The sequence below is a fragment of the Adiantum capillus-veneris genome, chromosome 14 (genome assembly GCF_014529385.1).
Source record: "Adiantum capillus-veneris isolate H3 chromosome 14, ASM1452938v2, whole genome shotgun sequence".
In the NCBI taxonomy this organism is placed as follows: domain Eukaryota; kingdom Viridiplantae; phylum Streptophyta; class Polypodiopsida; order Polypodiales; family Pteridaceae; genus Adiantum; species Adiantum capillus-veneris.
The window spans coordinates 58,381,476-58,402,106 of record NC_140944.1 but is presented as its reverse complement, the minus strand read 5'-3'; positions in this window follow the sequence as shown (position 1 = coordinate 58,402,106).

Sequence of the window (20,631 nt, the reverse complement as noted above, 5' to 3'; positions counted from 1 at the left end):
GTGCTCAGGCCTCTCGTCAGTCTTTTCTTCATGTGGATTATGGATTTTTTTATTTTTTCTTAATAATAAACAAAGAAAATCTTAAAACGGACTTAACAAAAGAAAAATCATTCAAATAGAAATCTAAATGCTATGTACACTATACACATGTCCCTAGGGGCTCATATATCGATTTTGTCCCCATACTCCTCTGTAACACTACTATGAGGGCATATACTCTAAATTTCGTCAAAAAAATTATCACAATAAAACGCAAAAATTCAATGCATCTCACAAAACATTGCCCTCTAATAGTCATAATATTAGGTCCGCATTCAGAATGCCTCCCCCCTGCCTATTTGGAGTCATCCTTTACGACAGGGTATCTCAAAGGGTATGTGTTGTGCTTGGGCAATCAAAAGTTGTGCCTATGCAAGCCTTGTAATGTAGCCCTATTATGCATACACAGTCAATGCATAGAAAAGATTTATGTTGTGCAAGATGTGGGTATAAGCAATTTGCTTATTGGCATTTGTTAGCGAGGCTTCCTATTGTAAGCAATGTAATGGTCTTTGAAGCTCGTGTATCGTTTCTTGATTGAAGCGACTTGCTCTCTTCTAACTGTACTATAATCGTAGGAAGAATTGTAAGAATTCAAGCGGCGATGCACTGACAGCAGTTTTGTTGTTCTTCTTTGGGACCCATTTCTTTGCGATTATTGGCTGTTTTGTTGCTGGCTCTCGTTTGGGAACCCATACTTGCCCGTGCTTCGTTTGTGTTTGAAGAGACTTCTTTGGGATCCACCTTTTTGTTGTGTGAGTCACCTATGGTCTTTGCTTCAGCCCTTGTACGCTTGGTTGGTGACGGGATTCAGGCTTTGAAAGTTGATATTGTGGTTGTTTTGGAATCCAAATGAATTCCTGACTTTTTTGTGCTTGAATCAACTTCTTTGGAGCCCAAACCTGAGTTTTGAAAGCTTGCGACTTTGTGATATTCTTACCCGTTTGTGCACGCTTTCCTTGTTGTTGTTTTGGTGTTGGATCTTGTGATTTTTCATTAGAGATCTTTGTCTTCTTGATCCATATCTGTTTTTGGCTGATCTAGCTTTTTGGTATCCAGATTTGTCGAGCTTTTTGGCTTTGACTTGTTGTCCTGTTCTTTTGACCTGTCATGGTTGTTGTTGAAGGGGTTGGTGATAGTGATGGCCTGAGTTGATGATAGGGGATGTCGTAAGATTCATCATTATCGCTACTATCCTCATCAAGGTTGACTTCTTGTACTTTCCCTTGATTTTTTGGTTGGTAGTAGAAAGTTACTGTCTGTTTGCTCGTGGGTGGTAGTTTCTTGGAGGACTTTTCTAGCCCATTGATTAGAGCATTGTTAGCTCGTTGCTCTGGTCGTATTCCTCCTAGCTGAGTCTTTGCATCCTTATTAGGAGCCATGTATGAGGATGCTGGTGGTGTCTGTGTCTTCACCGAGGACTTTGGAATCCACTTTTGATGCACTTTATTCGTGTAGCGATGACATTGATTCCCGGGTCGTTGATCTTCTTGAAGCTCGAAGTGTTCTACAAAGTCATAGAACTCGTCGTCTTCTTCATCTTTTGATTCTCCACATTTCCTTGTTTACTCCTTATTTCGAGAGCTTGTTGATGTCTAGATCTCTTCGTTTTCCTGGATTACACTCACTACAAAATAAGGAACGACATCATAGCCATTTTCATCACAAAACTTCGTTGTGGGAGCATCCTCCACGGCGCACACGTCCAGAGTAGCCAAGATGTGTTCCCATCCAAAAGGCTCTAACTCTTCTTCAGGAAATGGTTCTGGGATATAGTCCTTATCCTCTATAACCCGCTCTAGGATACATTCCTCACGTTTCAAGCTACCACATTGTGAAGCTCCACACATCCACAGGTCTTTAGGCTTACCTAACCAAGCTGTCAGTTCTGATCCTGCAACTGTAGCGGAATCAAAATCCTCAACCGGTGTTCTCCTCACAACCCTATAGCTATGGTCCCTCAAGTTTATCTTTGTTATGGTTTTCATATGTCTCAGGTATATATGGTCATAACCCCAATCTTGGACCATTTTCAATTGTCGCATGAATGGTCTTCCTGTAAAGAATGAGGATGCAAGAGAGCTACACAAGACAAGCACACACCACACAGAGATGGAAAGCTTCTTCTTCTTCTCACAGAAAAGAGAGTACAAAATGACTAAGTGCTAAAACTGAAAAGTAGCACATATGTACATGCGGTCACTAAGTGTGAACTCGCTAGAAACGTACTAGGCTGGCACTATAAGTGTAGTCCAGTTGTAGAATCACTGGCAGAGATCCTCCGTGTCGGTCACCTAACGCGCCAGTGAGTAAATGTCATAAGCGGCCAAGACCCGTAGTGGATGCCAGCTCAAGATGTAGAGCTCGACATCTCAACACTCCCCCTCGAGCTCTGCATGTCGTAGAGTCCAAGCATAGTCTGGAAACGTGGAAGCTTCTCAGCTCTGAGGGCCTTGGTAAAGATATCTACTATCTGCTCCTCTGTGCTGACGTAGACCAAGTCGATGTCGCCCGCCAACACTCGCTCTCCAACGTAGTGGTAATGGACCTCTATGTGCTTGGTCCTGGCATGGAACATTGGGTTCCTAGCCAACTGCATGCTGCTGAGGTTGTCACAATGGATGACAATCTGTTGGTCCACGTGCACTCCCAAGTCCTCAAGTAATGTGCATAGCCAAGCTACCTTGCACGCCGCAACTGCTGCACCTCTGTACTCGGCCTCTATGGTCGATAAAGCAACCGTAGGCTTCTTTTTGGTGCTCCAAGTAACAGTAGCACTCCCAAAAGAGAACATGAAGCCACTCGTAGATCTCCTATCAACAATGCTACCTGCCCAATCTGCATCTGTATCCCCATACAATGCTAATGGCACATCTGCTGCATAGGACAATGGGTAGTCAAGAGTCCCTTGCACATACCGAAGTGTGCGTCGTACTCCATCCAAATGTGGCTTCCTCGGAAGCTGCATGAACTGACTCTCCAAGCCTACTATGTAGCTCAAGTCTATCCTCGTGATAGTCAAGCAGATTAGACTACCCACAATCTTCCTATACATCTTGACATCCTCAACAACATTACCCTTCTCTGCACTCAGCTTCGCATTCACATCCAAGGGAATAGAAATTGGCTTACAATCAGCCATACCATACTTTGACAACATGTCCAAAGCATATTGTCTCAGTGACATCCATACACCCTCTGGAGTCCTGATCACCTCAATGCCAAGAAAGTAGCACAACTTACCCAAATATTTCATTTCAAACTCCTATTTGAGAAGACCCTTCACATGGTCAATCTCCATAGCATTGTCACCCACAATAATAAGGTCATCTACATATATGGTAATGACCACAATCCCCACATCACTCTCACGTACATAGAGTGAATGATCAGCATGAGCTCTCTTAAACCCAATACTGACAAGATACTTGGCAATCCTATCATACCATGCTCTAGAGCCCTGCTTCAAACCATACAAAGCTTTGAGAAGTCTGCATACATAATCTGGGTAACCTGGATCGACATAACCAGGTGGCTGATCCATATACACTTCCTCTTGCAACTCACCATTCAAGAAGGCATTCTTTACATCCATTTGATGCATAATCCATCCTCTAGATGCAGCCACTGCTATGACAGCTCTCACAGTTGTCATCTTTGCCACTGGAGCAAAGGTCTCCTCATAGTCTATGCCATACGTCTGTGCATAACCCTTTGCGACTAGCCTTGCCTTCTGACGCTCAATGTTACCATCAGCCTTATGCTTGGTTTTATACACCCATTTACAGCCAATAGCTTTCTTGCCACTTGGCAATGGCACCAACTCCCATGTGTCGTTTGCTTCCAATGCAGACATCTCTTCATTCATTGCATCATCCCAATGCACATTTCCAACTGCATCGTCAAAACATGTGGGCTCCACATCTTGTATCACCTTAGCCATGTAGGCTTGGTGATGCGCTAGATACCCATCATAAATCAATTTTTGAACTGGATTTCTAACTCTGTTAGATCTGCGCGGTCCTGGGTCACTCTTTTGCCCTCTAGCATCTTCTTGTACTTTCCTTACACCAGGTGTCCTTACAGCCGGAATTCCAAATTCCTCATCAAGACTTTGTTCAGAACCATCTGAATCCATGTCTACATGTGAAAAACCTAATGATGCATCAGCCATAAAGGGAGGTTTATCAACCTTTTCCTTTCCTTTTTGTGATACATTCCCTGTACCTGCTGCTGGTGGAGTAACCTGCGTACGTAGTCTACCATTCCATGGCTTCTCAACAAAGCCACAAGAAGAGGACTCTTGTGGTCCACTCAAAACCTGTGACTGTGGCCTCACATTTTGTACAACCACATCATCTTTTACATCAGCCTCAATAGTGCCATGTGCATTACTGTACCAGTTGCTCATCTCATCAAAGACTACATCTCTGCTCACTCGTAATTCTCGTGTAGTAGGATTGTAGCACTTGTACCCCTTTTGTTCAAGGGAATATCCCACAAGAATACATTTCTGTGCTTTAGGATCCAATTTCCTACGTAGCTCATCTGGTACATGCACGTAAGCTATGCAGCCAAACACTTTCAAGTGTTCCAAATCAGGCTTTGTACTTGTAAACTTTTCCTCAGGTGTTACATCATGCACCGCAGCTGTAGGTGTCCTGTTCATAATGTACACAGCTGTATTTCCAGCTTCAGCCCAGAAATGATGACGCATGTTCTTCTCATTCATCAATGCATGTTCAACCTCTGCAATGTGCCTATTTTTCCTTTCTGCGACCCCATTCTACTGTGGAGTATATCTGCATGTAAACTGCCTGTGTATACCATGCATTCGTAGAAAATCTGAAAAATCATTGGAGAAGTACTCTCCCCCTCCATCTGACCTCAATGTCTTGATTTGCATATCTGTCTCCTTCTCAATCATGACTTTGAAGCCCTGAAAGTGACCAAACACTTCACTTTTGTTACGCATGAAGTAGACCCATACTTTCCTTGTATGGTCATCAATGAAAGAGACATAATACCTGCAACCATGTATACTTGCAGTATCAGTTGGACCCCAAACATCTGTGTGCACCACCTCAAGTGGCTTTTTACATACATTGCGCTCATGTGGAAATGAGCTCTTTGACTGTTTTCCAAACTGGCATGCTGCACACACTTTATGCATACCATCGACCTTGAATTTGGGCAAACCTTTTACAATCTGTTTTGATTGCATGCTGCGCAATCTTTGCTCATTGACATGGCCAATGCGTTTGTGCCAAATGTCAACATCAGCCACAACACCTGTGCCCTGTGCAAATAATGCAGCTTTTACCTCAGGCATGTCTACATTCAGCGTAAACATTCTGCCCACACATTTTCCCTCTGTGATCAGCTTACAGCCATTCTGGAAATCTTCTACATAACAGCCATTTGGATTGAAGCAAACCTCCAAACCCTGCTCAACCATTTGTCCAACAAAAACAAGATTCTTTGTAATGTTTGGGACATGAAGTACATCTGATAAGTACTTTGATTTCCCACTCTTTGTATTTAGAGGTATGTCCCCTACATGAGCAATGGGGTGAGCTGTGTCATTGATCCTGCACCACGACCTCTTTGACTCCCCCTGCCTTGATACTGGTTTCCCCTGCCACCTGTATTGTTTTGATTTGATTGACCTTCTTGAAATTGGCCCCTGCAACCACTTGGGCCTCGACCACGGCCTCTACCTCTACCTCTGTTGGAGTTAGAATAGAAGGCCTGTTCAGACCTATTTCTGCCACGAGAAGAAGATGTGTCAAGACCAAGGTTCTTCTCCTCAAGAATAAGCATAGAAATCAAATCTTGGAACATGGGGATGTCGTCTCTTGTATTCATGGAAGACCTGAAATGTACATACTCATCTCCTAGACCATCCAAGCATGCACGGACAATGGCATCATCTTCCACTGAGACTTTAATAGATCCAAGAGCCTCAACGATACTCTTGATCTTCAAGGCATAATCATTGATGGACAAGTTGTTCCTCTTAACCTGATTTAGCTCCGACTTTAGTTGAAGCTTCCTGGCCTTGGTGTTCACCTTGAACACTCTGCCTAAGTTTTTCCATGCTATGGCAGGGGTTTCAGCATCCTGTAGATAGCCCATCATGCCATCTGTGATGCTCATAGAAAGCCAATACATCACTTTGCTATGGCCTTGTTGCCAGTCTCTCAAAGCTTTTCTTTGTTCTGCTGTAGCATTTGCCTCGGGAATCTCTGGTTCCTTTTCATTGTCTCCTTCTACATAGTCCCAATAACCTTTTCCTTTTAGGAAATTTGTTATTCTGAACTTCCATGCAGGGTAGTTATTTTTCTCAAGCTTCTCAGTAAATATCTGACCGAAACCGTTGTGAGCGGGATGAAAACACACACAGCGCCTCTATAACGACCCGACACACACTCTTGGAATGATACACACACACACACTATGGGGCACCACTCGGCTTACACAACACACCTGGCCGAGACAGGGAACACACCTCTAGAGTGAGAGGAGAGAGACTATCCAGTTGCCCACTCCACACAGACACACACACACACACACACACACCCAAAAAACTCAACTCAAAAGAGGAGAATTTCTGATGTTTAGATACAATTGAGCTTGGGCCAACACCAATGGGCAAATAGCTCACACAAAATGGGTAAAATATACCAGATACAATCACAAACTAGAGCAGAAACTTCGCTCATAGGAGAAACTTACACAGAAAAATAGCAGGAAAAGAGTGAGGAATTTGGCAAAATGGACAGCGCCATCGCGTCCGGAATGGCTCAAAACCCCAGTCTACAATGTCAAAGTGCTCAAATCCGACCTCGGATGAGCAGTTTACGGCCAAAACAAGCTCCAAAATGAGCAAAAACACACCTGCGGCTTTTCTTCCTCTCTTCTCCACGTTTTTTATGGTCTTCTCTCAGTTTTTTCAGTTCCCACACTTAGCTTTATTAATTGGGCACCCGTGGCCTTTTAGATGACCTCAAACGGACCCCGAACAGGCCAAAAACTGACCTCGCAGTGCATAGTTGTCACCTTTTTGCATCATCCGCACACCTAGCACTCAGTTTTTTCAAATAATGCATCCTGCAACCACGTGAAGTGGCCCCAAAAAGTGGTCCTAATGATGACCTTTCTGCATAACTCTCACAAGAAAACACCCACGTTGTGTCCATCCTCATCCGCGTGCAAATATTGACCCCGTTCGCCCTCCAGACGCCACTAGATGCCATCTGGCGCACCTGCTTACCTCATGTCGTCGGCCCACGGATAGCTTCCTCGAGAAGTTTTACGTGCTCTAAACGCCTCATTATTGTAGAAAAAACATATTGGTACTGGTGATAGTGAAAATCGATGCACTATGTACATGCTGTCCTACCTGTACACATGTGGGCCCCATGTAACCACCTGGCTCTGGAAAATGGGCAATTCTTCATTTGATGCACCATGCATGTGTATATACATATGCGCAATCCCTTGCTCCAAAAAACTCCTGACACCGTCAGACATCTTGAAGCACTAAGACAAAATAGCTGCAATCTATAAAAACCTACAAATCTGTTGAACCTGCTATCGTGGTACCTGTAACGCTTTCTACACTCAACGAGTGTCCACAATCAAGAGTACATACAACCACTGTACTTGTACAGTAAATCTTTGTGTACTGCACTTTGGAGACCTATTGAGAAACATATGGTCGTGGATGGCGAACGAAGGGATTGTGATGCTCTTGCTCTCTTAGCCTCTTTTGCCTGCATCAGGCTCTGATACCATGTAAAGAATGAGAATGCAAGAGAGCTACACAAGACAAGCACACACCACACACAGATGGAAAGCTTCTTCTTCTTCTTCTCACAGAAAAGAGAGTACAAAATGACTAAGTGCTAAAACTGAAAAGTAGCACATATGTACATGCGGTCACTAAGTGTGAACTCGCTAGAAGCGTACTAGGCTAGCACTATAAGTGTAGTCCCGCTGTAGAATCACTAGCAAAGATCCTCCGTGTCGGTCACCTAACGCGCCATTGAGTAAATTCCGTAAGCGGCCAAGACCCGTAGTGGATGCCAGCTCAAGATGTAGAGCTCGACATCTCAACACTTCCTAGAATGATGTCATAGTTGTTCTTCTTGCCAAAGTCAACAACAGCAAAAGTGTGTTCATATTCAATGCCACAAGAAGTAACAAGTACTTTTTCTAGCAGTCCTAGGGGCTTCTCCTTGTGTCCGTCTATAAGCTACAGGGTCATTCGTGTGGATATGAAGGCAAGTTTTCCCCATTTTTTCCAAACCTCTTTGGTTGCGATGGCCACACCAGCTCCACTGTCAAGGATTTCCATGGTTTTTACATTATTGAATTCCACAGGAAGGGTGGTGTTTCCCTCTTCTCCCTCGTAATACTCGCCTACCTTGTTTAATGGCACTGGCCTAGTATTTAGTTGAGGCATTTCAAGCTCTTTGATGCCTTCCTCGATTTGAGTCATTGGGGTTTTTACACCAAATTTCTCTAGACATTTACCCACATTAGCCCACATGTTTGGTCTTATTCTGAGCAACTCGGCTAACATTATTGTACAGGTGACTGGGGTAGATAGAATATCTACTAGCCCCTTTGAATCGATGGCCTTGTTGGGAGACAGTCTCTGTGATGGGATTGCAACCACATCTGACTTAGTCTCGTACTCTCCCATGTAGGACGGTAGTGTTCTTAGCGAATGGGGTTGACTATCCATAGATTGTACAGATCCTTTGTCGCCCCAATACGATCTCACGTCTAGATTCATTTGAGATCTAGTCTCAAATTCCTCTATTGGTGGTAGAAACACTCCTCGTTCTTGTCTACTCGTCTTCTTAGGTCATCGACTTCATTGGCCTCTCTGACTTGTTTCCACAATTCGTCAAGACCATCTATCTCTTTACAATCCTCAGGTATAGCTTGGTGAAATCCCTCGGAAGAGTTATCCGTGGTATTCAGTACTATCCTTGGTTCTAATGCTGGGTCTTTGAGGTTTGGTTTGTGCTCATGACTAGAATCTGGTTCTTTTAGTTCCTGGTTTGGTGGGATTACTTGTGTAGGCATGACACGGATCACATCCTCAGGTTTTGCAACTGGTGGTTCTAGTAAAGCTTGGGCTGTTTGAATCATTTTCTTGCACAATTCAAATTTTTGCTTTTCTAGTTCCGCATAGGGATATGTCATCCACCTGTGTTCTTGGGTTTGGTTGTTTTTGAGCCTCACGTCATAGGCTTTCAAGAGGGCATCTAATGTCTCATTAACCTTCTCTGCCAACAGAGATCCTCCTGAACTAGCACTTCTCGGTTTCTCATCCGTGGATGATTCTTCCAGAGGTTTAACCATCTGTACTGTAAGAGAAGGTGCCTCCTTTTCCTCATGTTGTTTTATCTTCTCCTCAGCTTCGGTAAGCTTCTCAGCTAGGGATTTTTGCTCTCGTTCCCTGTGTGCTTTCATCCTAGTCTTTCTAGCTTTCCAACTATTTCGTTTGCTCTTGGTTTTCTGACTAGGTGCGTCTGTCTTTGGTCCATCGTCTGTCTTTGGACTCGTGTCACTTTCCGTGTTCTTTGTCTCTGGATTCTCATCAGCTTTCTTTTGGGCTTGTGCTCTCGTAACCACTTGAACTGGTACGACATTTTCATTTTCTGAGCTATTAGGTAGCTGAACAATCCCTAATACATTTGTCGTGATTTTCCAGATTTGGTTTGGGTTTTTCGGGCAATCGGGGATCAAGTGAGTGATGCCACACTCAAGACAATAGGCATTTACTTCAATGATCTCCGTATGAGGACATTGTTTGACCAAGTGGTTGTCACGACTTTTGTGACAATCTGTCTCTGGTTGAGGAGATTCTTTTAGCATTTCCTCTTGGTTATAAGCAAGCTTTGACCTAGATAAGCCACTATTTTCAATGAATCGCAATGTCCTTTCGTCCATTTCATACCTTCTTTCTTTCGACTGAAACCCAGGAGGTGGAGGTTGTACCGGCCTCACCACTCCATGTGTATCTCTCACATTTTGTTGCTCCGAAGGGTAGTTCTTACTTTGGTTGCTATACCACATTGTAGCTGGTACTGGCGTTGGTTTATTTGATGCTTCCATCATTGGCATGTATCTCATGTCTACCTATATTCTAGCACCTAGCATCGGAGGTTGTTGTCCTAAGACAAGCTGTGGCCTTAAAACTCCTACTGGTCTTGGTGCATTCCCCGTAATGTATCTTGGTGGAGTAGGTGCCTCTGGAACAGGTTGTACATACCTCTCCCTAGCATTTTCCATGCTATAATAGCACTCTTCCCCCGTATGGTTCGTCCATTTTCTCTCAATTTTACACCACTTCGGCTCTCCCGAATCAGACCTTACAAGAGGAATCAACCTCTTGACCAAGTCGTCGATAAGATTTTCTTGATCAATAGGTGCCGTTGGCTTGGCAATGGACTCACTTATTTGTGAAACACTATGCTGAGAGGATGTGTCATCTCCTTGACTCTTTCAGTTCTTTTCTTTGTATGCCTCACAGTTATCCACTAGATAAAGAGCTTCTTTGATCAACTCGTTTAGCGTCATCCTCCTTATCATATGCAGATCCTTCTGAAGGCCCGCATCTCTCATTCCCTGGATAAAGATCAACATCGGTCGTGCTTGCGTAGGTAATTCCGCTCTCGGACAGAGCTTAACATATCTCTTGAGCCGTAATGATGCTTTGCGTACTGATTCATTCTCTCTCTGTTTGAATCTATGGATTTGCAAGACCGTGTTGTGAGCAATGCCTTTTGGCGAGAATTCTTCAATAAACTCCTCAAAGAGCTCATCTAGGGTCTCAAAATCCCATTTTTCCACCGAGTCGAACCATGTAGCTGCATCATCTTCTAGAGTCAATCCAAATCCCGCAAACTGTGTCGCAAAATCTGAAACTTCCTCTGCTCTAATCACTCTTCTAAAAGCCGTTACATGATCTCTCGAATCTTTATCTCCGGAGTATTTTCTGTTTACCCATTTATGGACTTGGGATGGTCTAACTCGTCGATTGTCTACAAGTCTAACCAGAGACTCTCCCAATCCTTCTCTCGTTATGGCTCTTGAAGGGAATCCTGGTGGCTCTCTTCTTGGAATTCCTATAGGAATTTTCGTGTTTGGTGGAGGCATTTTTGGTCCTTCATTGACCAAATATCCACCTCTTTCTAGTACAGTCTATGGATTTGTGCTTTCTACAACTCTGTATTCTCGTCCATACTTGTCGACAACTATAGATCTCTATTGACAGTCGACTCCGTATGTGTAGACATATAAGAGCTTGTAATCCGTTATCTCTTCTAGGTATGGATCTGAGCACCTATAAAGATTGACCTCATTGTCATCAATGTATCTATATAGTCCTTCACTCTCATGACCAATCATCCAAACTCTCTCAACAAGATGGGTCTTTATCAATTGCAAGTTTGGAAGATCCATTGTGGGAGGATATTCCTCTATCGTCGGGATCTCCAAGCTTGTGTAAGCTGCGTTTGAATCTAGGGTAGACATGATTTCTGGGCTTAAGAGCTTTTGCTTGGTTCAATTAGACTTAGTCCACTGTGTTCAAGTGCTTTGGTTAGGGAAAAGTCAAAACTATGTCCAAAACCGCAACCGTTTTCTCACAATTGTCGCTTTTAGACACCCCTAACTTGCGGATGTATTTTGAGGCCTCAAAAGACGTTTTTTTTTCAATGTTGACCTAAATGGTTTCCGTATGCATTCATTTAGTTCAGGTTTTGCTCTAAGATCTATAGAGTCGCTCTCAGGCTACGTTTTGATATAAAAACTTTTCCAATCCGATACCGTTTGTGAAAGTTATGGCCAAAACAGTGAAATGCAGTTTAGACTGGTCAAAATGAGAAGATTTGGGATCTCTGTGACACTGTGAACACTCCTGTATGGTCAAAATTACAGTTGGACCCTAAAACTGGCCTGGAGACATCCTACGCGTAGGATGTCTATATGCTCAGAATTTAACAAAATTTGGTCCAGAGACTCCCCTTAAGTCCATCAACAGAATGGTATGCTCAGAATTTCATTTGGACCTAAAAATGGCCTTGAGACATCCTACGCGTAGGATGTCTTTTTACTCAGAATGACTTGAAATTTTCACCCCAGCTTCTCCTTGATGTGTTGATCACAGTGGTGTGCTCATAGGTTGGTTTGGAGTCCTAAATCAAGCTGGAGACATCCTACGTGTAGGATGTCTTTTTGCTCTGTTTCAGCTCAAACTTGCATTGTAGCTTACCCTTGATGTGCTAAACTCACATCTATTTTTACTTTTTGATTGACACATATAGGTTGGTCAAATGATCAAGAATCTGTTACAAAAGCTTGATGTCTGTTCTGATGAATTCCTAAGTCAAATCAACTCCAAATTGGACCAAATTTGCCTAGGAGGCTTATCTAAGGCTATATGACGGTCATAATAGAATTTTGATTTCAGAATTATGCAGTAGACATCTTACGCGTAGGATGTCTTTTTGCTCAGAATGAACCCAAATTTTAACCACAGACTCTCCTTAAGGTGTTGATCATTGTGGTATGCTCAGGGGTTGATTTGGAGTGTTAAATCATAGTGAAAACATCCTACGTGTAGGATGTCTAAGTGCTTAGAATTGCCCCAAACTTGAGCCACAGCTTCCCATTGATGTCAGCAACCCAATTCTATGCTTAGATTTGAGTTTGGATGTCAAAAGACCCCCAAAACTAGCTATTCTTGCCTTTTTCAGTCAAAAGTGCTAAAGTCTGTTCAAAACCCAAATGAGCTGAAAACTCTCACATGCACTCAAAACATCATGTATAACATGCCTTTGGAGTCATCCTATGGTTTGGTCTCAAAATTAGGCCTTTGACACAATTTGGATAGGATGTTTGGCAATTCTCGTCTTTTGGCTTTGATCTGTCAAAATTTGGTCAAATTTCCACTTTCCAGGTGAAAATAGGGTAAAACCTACCTTCTGAACACACTGGTCAACTCAAAATTTCAAAATTTCCACCAAATCACCCTGTAGACATCCTACTTGTAGGATGTCTTTTGCTGATTTTTTTCAAACTGAAGTGTCCCTGATGCTTCCTTATGCTCTCAGCAAGTGTAAGTATGCTTCACAATTGCAAAAAACATGCAAAAATCACTCAATTTAGCCTTTTCTGAAATTTTACGTTTTCTGACTGCGCCTTTTGGCTTTTTGTCAACAAAAATAGGGAAAAACACCCAAGTCAATATGTTACTAGGGTAAAACCTACCCTCTGAACCCACTGGTGCAGTCAAAATTTTCAAATTTGGTCTCCAGAACCCCCTTGAGACATCCTACGCATAGGATGTCTATGTTTACAGAATTGCAGGTTTTCTTCACATAACCCTTGCAAATGCTCTTTTATATGCAAAGCATCAGTCAGTCTCATACAAAAATATCCACAAAAGCTTGTTTAATGCATTTTTACCCTTAAAAGCACACTTTTCCGTGATTTCAAATGCAATCAAGCACTTTAGCAAATAATTCAATGCTGAATAGCTCTAGATCAGAATCGGATCACTTACCTAAAGCTACTCCTACAAATCATATGGGGTTTTGCATCTATGAGTAGAAAAAGGCTTCACTGCCACACAGACTAGTAAACGCTTTTATCACCTCACAAATCACTCAACCACCAACAACTACTCTAATCCACAGATCCTAACTAAACCTATCTAGTCGCAGACCCTCGGCAAGACACACGCTTCCTGGCTATCCACTTGATCGCGGAATATCCTCTTCCGGATCCACTTAAGAAAAACGCTTTCTTTAGCCGAAACTAAATCAAGCAACCATCACACGAGTGTTAGTAGGAAACCTACTTAGGTACTTGTGTCCCCGGCAATGGCGCCAAGGTTGGACGGAGCGACTCACACACCCATGAAGTGCATGCAAACACTACCTAGATCAACTTAATGTCAATCGAGGACACAGATGACACGATAGGCACACGGAGGAAATCTCTTAAGCTTGTCAGGCTGAGACCATCCTACACATACAACACTCAGGAAGGCCAACTAAACCACAATCAAAAACCTCACTGCTCTCAACTACACCACCTAGCCACATACACACATACGGAAGGTAACTCACCTAATCATGCCAGATTCATACGAAACTTAAGGAACACCATCCCCTCACTAGGATACACCTGTCCCTAAGCTTCTACACTCAAAACCCTCACTCTAAACCTATCTGCGGAAAACGCGTAGGATGACAGAGCAAAATTTTGAAAGTGCCCGAAACTGAAATTTATGAGTACCTATGCGTAGCTTACATCGCCACGATTCTATAGACTACTAGCATGCAGAAAACAGACATCGTTTGATACACTTACGGCCACAAATAGCTCGTAGATGCATCGACGTGTGCGCTTCGTCTCGCGTGGAATGCTTGGCGTTGTCGCGTAGCTCTCCTCGAGCCTACAGCAATGGTGCAGTCGGATCTCCAATGTGTTCAGCGAGCCGGGCGTAGCGAGAGGATAAAGCTCACGCTCACTCTCTTTCTCTCTCACACACAATAGACAGCAGTGCTAAGTTTTGATTATGATTAAAAGTCTCTTTTTTTACAAAATGACCTAGGTACCTTATATACTAAGGCTACCTTAGGTTTAACCAAAAATGGGGTTGAAAGGGTCAAATGGCTTTGTATTTACAATCTGGAAGTGCCATTGCACCCCGGCTTCTGAAACTAGAATAACTACTCATTACAAATGACGTTTATAGCCATAATCCGCAGCATTTCATAACTCGCAAAAGATAAGACTTTGGTACGAAATTTGAGTTATGTTGTGTTGTTGACCCAGCGGTCAACAGGGGGCACACGATCCTAGTGCCTCCAAGCTCTATACTGAACGGGCAGATGGTTCTATTGACATGCATAGAGTCGTGACTGAGATGAGACAGTGGGTTCGCCAGCTCGCAGAGCTGTAGTTTTCGACCAGCATTCTGACGCCTTGGCCTGAGAAAGATCGCAACAAAATCAATTATATAGTGGAGACCATCATGAGAGAGTATCAGCCTACTCCGGGTTCAGAGCATCTTTCGAGGAGGTGGATCAAGGGTGTTTCACGGGACACCGTGAAACATTGTCAAGATGCAGCTTGTCGGGCTTTCAGGACCGGCTCGTCGAAGCCTTCGGGCATCCCACATGAGACGTGGCAGCAGATCAGGGAGGATGAGCGGATAGCGGACACGCAGTTCAGACAGCATCGTTAGGTCGCGGAGGTACGACAAATGACTAGGGGGACATCTTATCTTGGCAGCGGAGGCTTCGACACCTTTCGCTATGAGTTTGTGAGTTTCCAATCCAATCCTAGCTATGGTGTTTTTTTAAAACGCGATGAATCATGTATTTTTAATTACTTTGGTTTTTTGTATAAACGCAGAATCTTGCAATGCATCGAGCCCCGACACACCAAGAGGAGACAGATGGATATCGTAGAGGTATTTATGAAGTATTGAATGATCTTGGTGCCGCAGGAGAGCCTGTAGACTAGGAGGCCTAAGAGTCTCGTTGATGGATTGAGGGGAGACGTGAATATGTGTGAGTTGATTTAATTAAATAAGTATATGTGAAGTAATATCAATACTAATTTTGTGACTTGTCCTATGTGCACGTTGTGACATGTAGTCATCAGTGGATTTCATATATATGTTTTGTGAGACACTGACACGCTTCTGTGTCTCTTTTTTGTATAGACATGGTTATGGTTATTGTTTTCTTTATGATTATGGTTATGGTTATTGTTCTTATATAGACATGGTTATAGTTAGTGTTCTGGTATAGACATGGTTATGGTTATTATTTTGTTTATGGTTATGTTTAACTTTATGGTTATGGTTATGGTTATGGTTATGGTTATGGTTATTGTTTTGTTTATGGTTATGGTTATGATTATGGTTTTGATCAATATGGTTATGGCCGGTTATGGTTTTGCACAAAGTTCGTTATATATGAAGTTCGTTATGGTTATGGTTTTAATTTGGTTATGGTTTTGCACAAAGTTCATTTCATTTCTTTCATTTGACTTAAATCTCATGTGAGATCCTACATGGATATCATGTAGGAGGTGTATACATATGGTTTTTTTTTTAAAGTTTATGTTAAAACGAAGGGAACTCTGCCGAAATTTCTGCGGGAGCACGGTTGATTTTGGTGCTACTCGCTTTCTTAGGCAGAGGACAGGCAGTCTGGCTGTGGCTGTGTCCATCTTTTCACTAGGCACAGGTCAGGCTGCATGTCCTCTGCCCAAGCAAAAAAAAATTTGATATGGTCGTCGAAATATGCGTCGAAATACACATCAAAAACTGTGCCTTTCGACACGTTTATCGACGCCTATTCGACATTTTCATAGGGACAGGTATTTCGATGCATTTTTCAACGGATTGCGTCAAAACCTGCGTCAAAGGCACCTTTTTTGTTGTCGTGCCATGTCTCTACTTTTTCTATTGTTGGTTTGGTCTTTGAAATCTTAAATACTTGCTTTGATATCGCCTCTATCTTCTTGTTCCAAAACCCCTATTTCTTACTCTTCAACTCATCCTCTACCCATTGTTCAAAGAGCTTGAACTGGAACATGACTCTTCAGTGGATGACTTGCTATCACTAGAATTCCCTCTTCCCTTGTGTCCCTTCTCTTTCTTTGCCTACTGCTCCAACTTCATAGCTTTCTATACCAAGTCATTAAATTTCCTTGTCAGTGTTGGTATCTCTTGCTCCTTGAGCCTTCTTACTTCTAGACCCACTTAAAAACCATGCCCACATTCTTTTTCTAGTAAGGTTAATACAGTTGTGTGGTAAGCTTCTTGATTCTCTCTACATAGCTTCTAACTGAAAACTTTCCTTGCTTAGTTCTATCCAGCTCGTATAGGGTGTCTTCATCCTTGCAATTCTCATTGTAGTCCAACACAAATGCCTTTTTTAACTTACTATAAGTTTGTAGCTTGCACACTAGATAATGATAATACCAAGTAGCATCCTTTAGCGTTTGTGGAAAATATTTTCCCTACTCATCCTCATCTATATCCTTCAAATTAGAGTAATGTTCAAAGGCCTAGATATGAATATTTGGATCATCCTTTTTGCTGCCTTTGGAATTTGGGAAAGAAATATGTAGATCTTCATATTGTTCCCCATATTTTGGATCTATAGTGATCGGATCTTTGTCCGTGCGTTTGGTCTTCTCTCTATGATTTGATTTCTTCTAATTTATCTTTATGATATGTTTTCTTCTCCCTATGCCTATGCTTGTTGTAGTGATTTGTATTTGTTTCCCTTCAATCATTCTAGTTCTCATCTATTTTAGTAACAATGTCAAGTTCATCTCTTTGATTAGCTCTCACATGTGATGATGTTCTTTTGCTATATCTACTGGCATCACTAACATATGTATGCATCTTCGCCTTGCCCTTCGGATCTAGGCTGTGAGAACCATGCAAAGGAGAGCATCTTTTAGCTCTTTTCAACTGACATCTCCTCAATTGTGCTAAATGTTGAGAAGCCTTGTCCCCTTCACTACCTCTTCTCTCATTATTAACATCAGATTCCTCATGCTGGGACTTGGAGCCTTCATTAGATCTCTCCTCCAATTCTTTCAGCGATTGTGTTGATATGGCCTTGTTCTTTAGTGAACACTATGTTGGGAATCTTTCCTATCTCTAAACGTCGTGATGGCATGTCAAATGACTTTCTCGGGGGGTTCGCCGTTCCTTATTTTAGGAATTTTTTTCAAAATTGAATATAAAAACCCTTTATTTTAATGTATCTCTGTTAAAATTGCCTAAATTTTTTGCATTTTAGCACCTTTCGAGATGACTATGAATTCTAAAGAGGAGATTGGTTCCTACAAGGAGCTTAATATCACCACCATGATTGCCAAAATGGAATTGATTGAGCACTAAACAACTATTCTAGGCTTGAACTTCATAGTCAAATGTCAAATCAAATTAGATAGGAAAGACAAAATCGAACTCCAGATAGACAATTAGAGAACCAGACAGACAATGGAATGAAAGGTTAAAATCTGATGTGGAGTAGTCAAGACAACTAGATATTCACATACAGGAATCAAAAGTACATAAAGCTCCAAATATTGAACTACAAGGAGTATAAGAGTGTACTACAATGAAACTCTACTCAATGATAACCAAGTATGCAACCGAAACATTGACAGTCATGTCAGGGGGTGCTAAAAGAGAAATGCTACAATGTCCATACATTTTGCATCATCTAAAGAGAAATGTTACAATGTCCATACACTCCTCTCTGCATATGCTAGGAGAGAATGCCAAGAGATTGGCTAATATAAACCCTAGTGTAGGTAACACACTTGTATATCTCCAAAAGTTTTTCCTTAAGAGAGATGTTGGAAACTTGGTTTGTCCTATTGAGTATTAGCATCTGTGATGCCACTCTCCAAGGTGATGAAGTATGCCATCTCCCCGGTACCTTGTCCTTGAGTTGTCTTGCCTTCCATTCTCTTACAGCAATAGAACATTGAGAGAGAGAAAAGAGAAGTCAAACAGGAAGGAAGGGTAGTGATGTGAGACTGACTTTTTCTTCTAGGTCCTCTTCTTCCTCTACCCATTTGAAGTTCAAGAGAGACAAGGGAGGGATGGTGATGACTATCTTGGGCTGAAATTCAAGGGAGAGAGGATGGGGATTACCACTTCCTCTAGACTTGAAGGCTAGATTAAGCACATACCATGATGATTGATAGGGTGTTAAAAACGATGATGGCGATGTCGGTGAGTTTTCCAATTGAAGTTGAGTATGTTATAAAGCAGAGCGCATACAAGGAGGGGCAAGCAGCCAAGAAGCAGCATACCATTCACTTGTTGGTTCCTCTCACCTTCCACATGTACTTAGCACCAATCAAGAGTGATTTTGTCATTGCTCAGATACTTTGGTGTTGTTTAATATTAATAAGAGTTGAGTCATACCAGGACAATGGATGTAATGAGGCGTGGAGAGGGGGGGGGGGGGGGGGGCGGGGAGATGTATCCAAACCACATTGAACTGAATCAAGATAGAATGCTCAAGAGTTTTGTCCTGTGTTCATCCATTTCTATCGGGAAAAAACATTTTTTGAACAAGGAGCAATAGCCTTCTCTCGGAAACTATTGTAATACCTCCTTTTATGGAGGTATTAATAATACCTCCTTTTATGGAGGTGTTAATAAAGCTCTTGTAGCACTTCTAGGAATTAGGAAAAATATGAACTTTGCATGGGCCTTGTAAGAATCCCTAATTTTAAGGGATAAAGACTACTTTTGTGTGGACTTTTGGGGACAAGTGTATTCAATAGGCTACATTTGAGTAGGATTGTCTAGCCTTTTTTAGGGCCATGTAGGTTGTTGTCCTTCTAGAGGTCCCTTTCTCTCTCTACCTCTTTGAAAGTGATGGGAAAAAGGTGTTATGGTATTAACTACCCCCTTCAATCCCTTTCCCATGCCACATCCTCCTCATCTTTGAGTGCCACGGGATCAAGGGCTCTTGTGCAAAATCAAGGGCACTTGCAAATCTTGTTCGTTCGATGGAGGGTAAAAACTAAAATCACAATCTCGATATTAGTTCTTATGGTAGGATCCACAACAAATTAACTCCAGATCTTGAGATTAGTTTCTATGTCAAGACCTATTATGTTAACTATAAGTTTATTGGAGAATGAATCACATCTATTTCAAGAAAGTGCACACGAGCGTGATGGTTAAGGCAACTGCTCCTCAAGCTAGTGTGGTGAGGGTTCAAATCCAAGCTAGGGAAGTGAGGGCATCCCAAGATTAGGGCCTCACGTGGCTGGCCTTCGGAGATTAGTTTTGAAAAATGTAAAGTCTAGATCCTGAGTTTAGTTTTAGCATATCGATGGTCTAGATTGATCATTATTTTGTCTTTCACTTGGGACCAATAATCCCATGGTTGGGACATAGTGGCAATTAAAGGGGAGAGCAGCACATCAAAAACGTGTATAATCCTAAGCTAAAAAATGAACTGTTTTCTAAAAACCCATTTTCTTCTATTTTCTACTTAAAATTTCCTCTTGAGCAACCTTTACACATACCAAAAAAAACATTTTTTGACTTTTTTTTCATTACACTCATTAGAAGGCCAATTTTTGAATTTTCCTTTTCCTTCCAAAAAAAAATAACTCTCTCCCTCTCCCTCTCCCTCTCCTCCCTCCTCCCTCTCCCTCTCCCTCTCCCCCTAGATCTCCCTCTCCGCTACCTCTCCCCTCCATCTCCCCTATCTCTCTCGTAAATCTCCCTCTCCTCTCCTCCTCCTCTTCCTCTTCCTTAACCCTAACAATCTCCCTCTCCCCCACCCCCCACCCCCTCTCTCTCCTACCTCCTTGTTCTCCCTTCCATTGCCTTCCTCCTTTGATCTTTAGGTTTATCAACTATAGTGCTCAACAATATCACAAATGATGCACCATGCACACCAAAAGTGAGTATTTTCTTGCCCATAGAGTTTGCATCAAAATTCACACACGTGGTTGTTCAAAGATCATCACAACGATGTTGTGCTA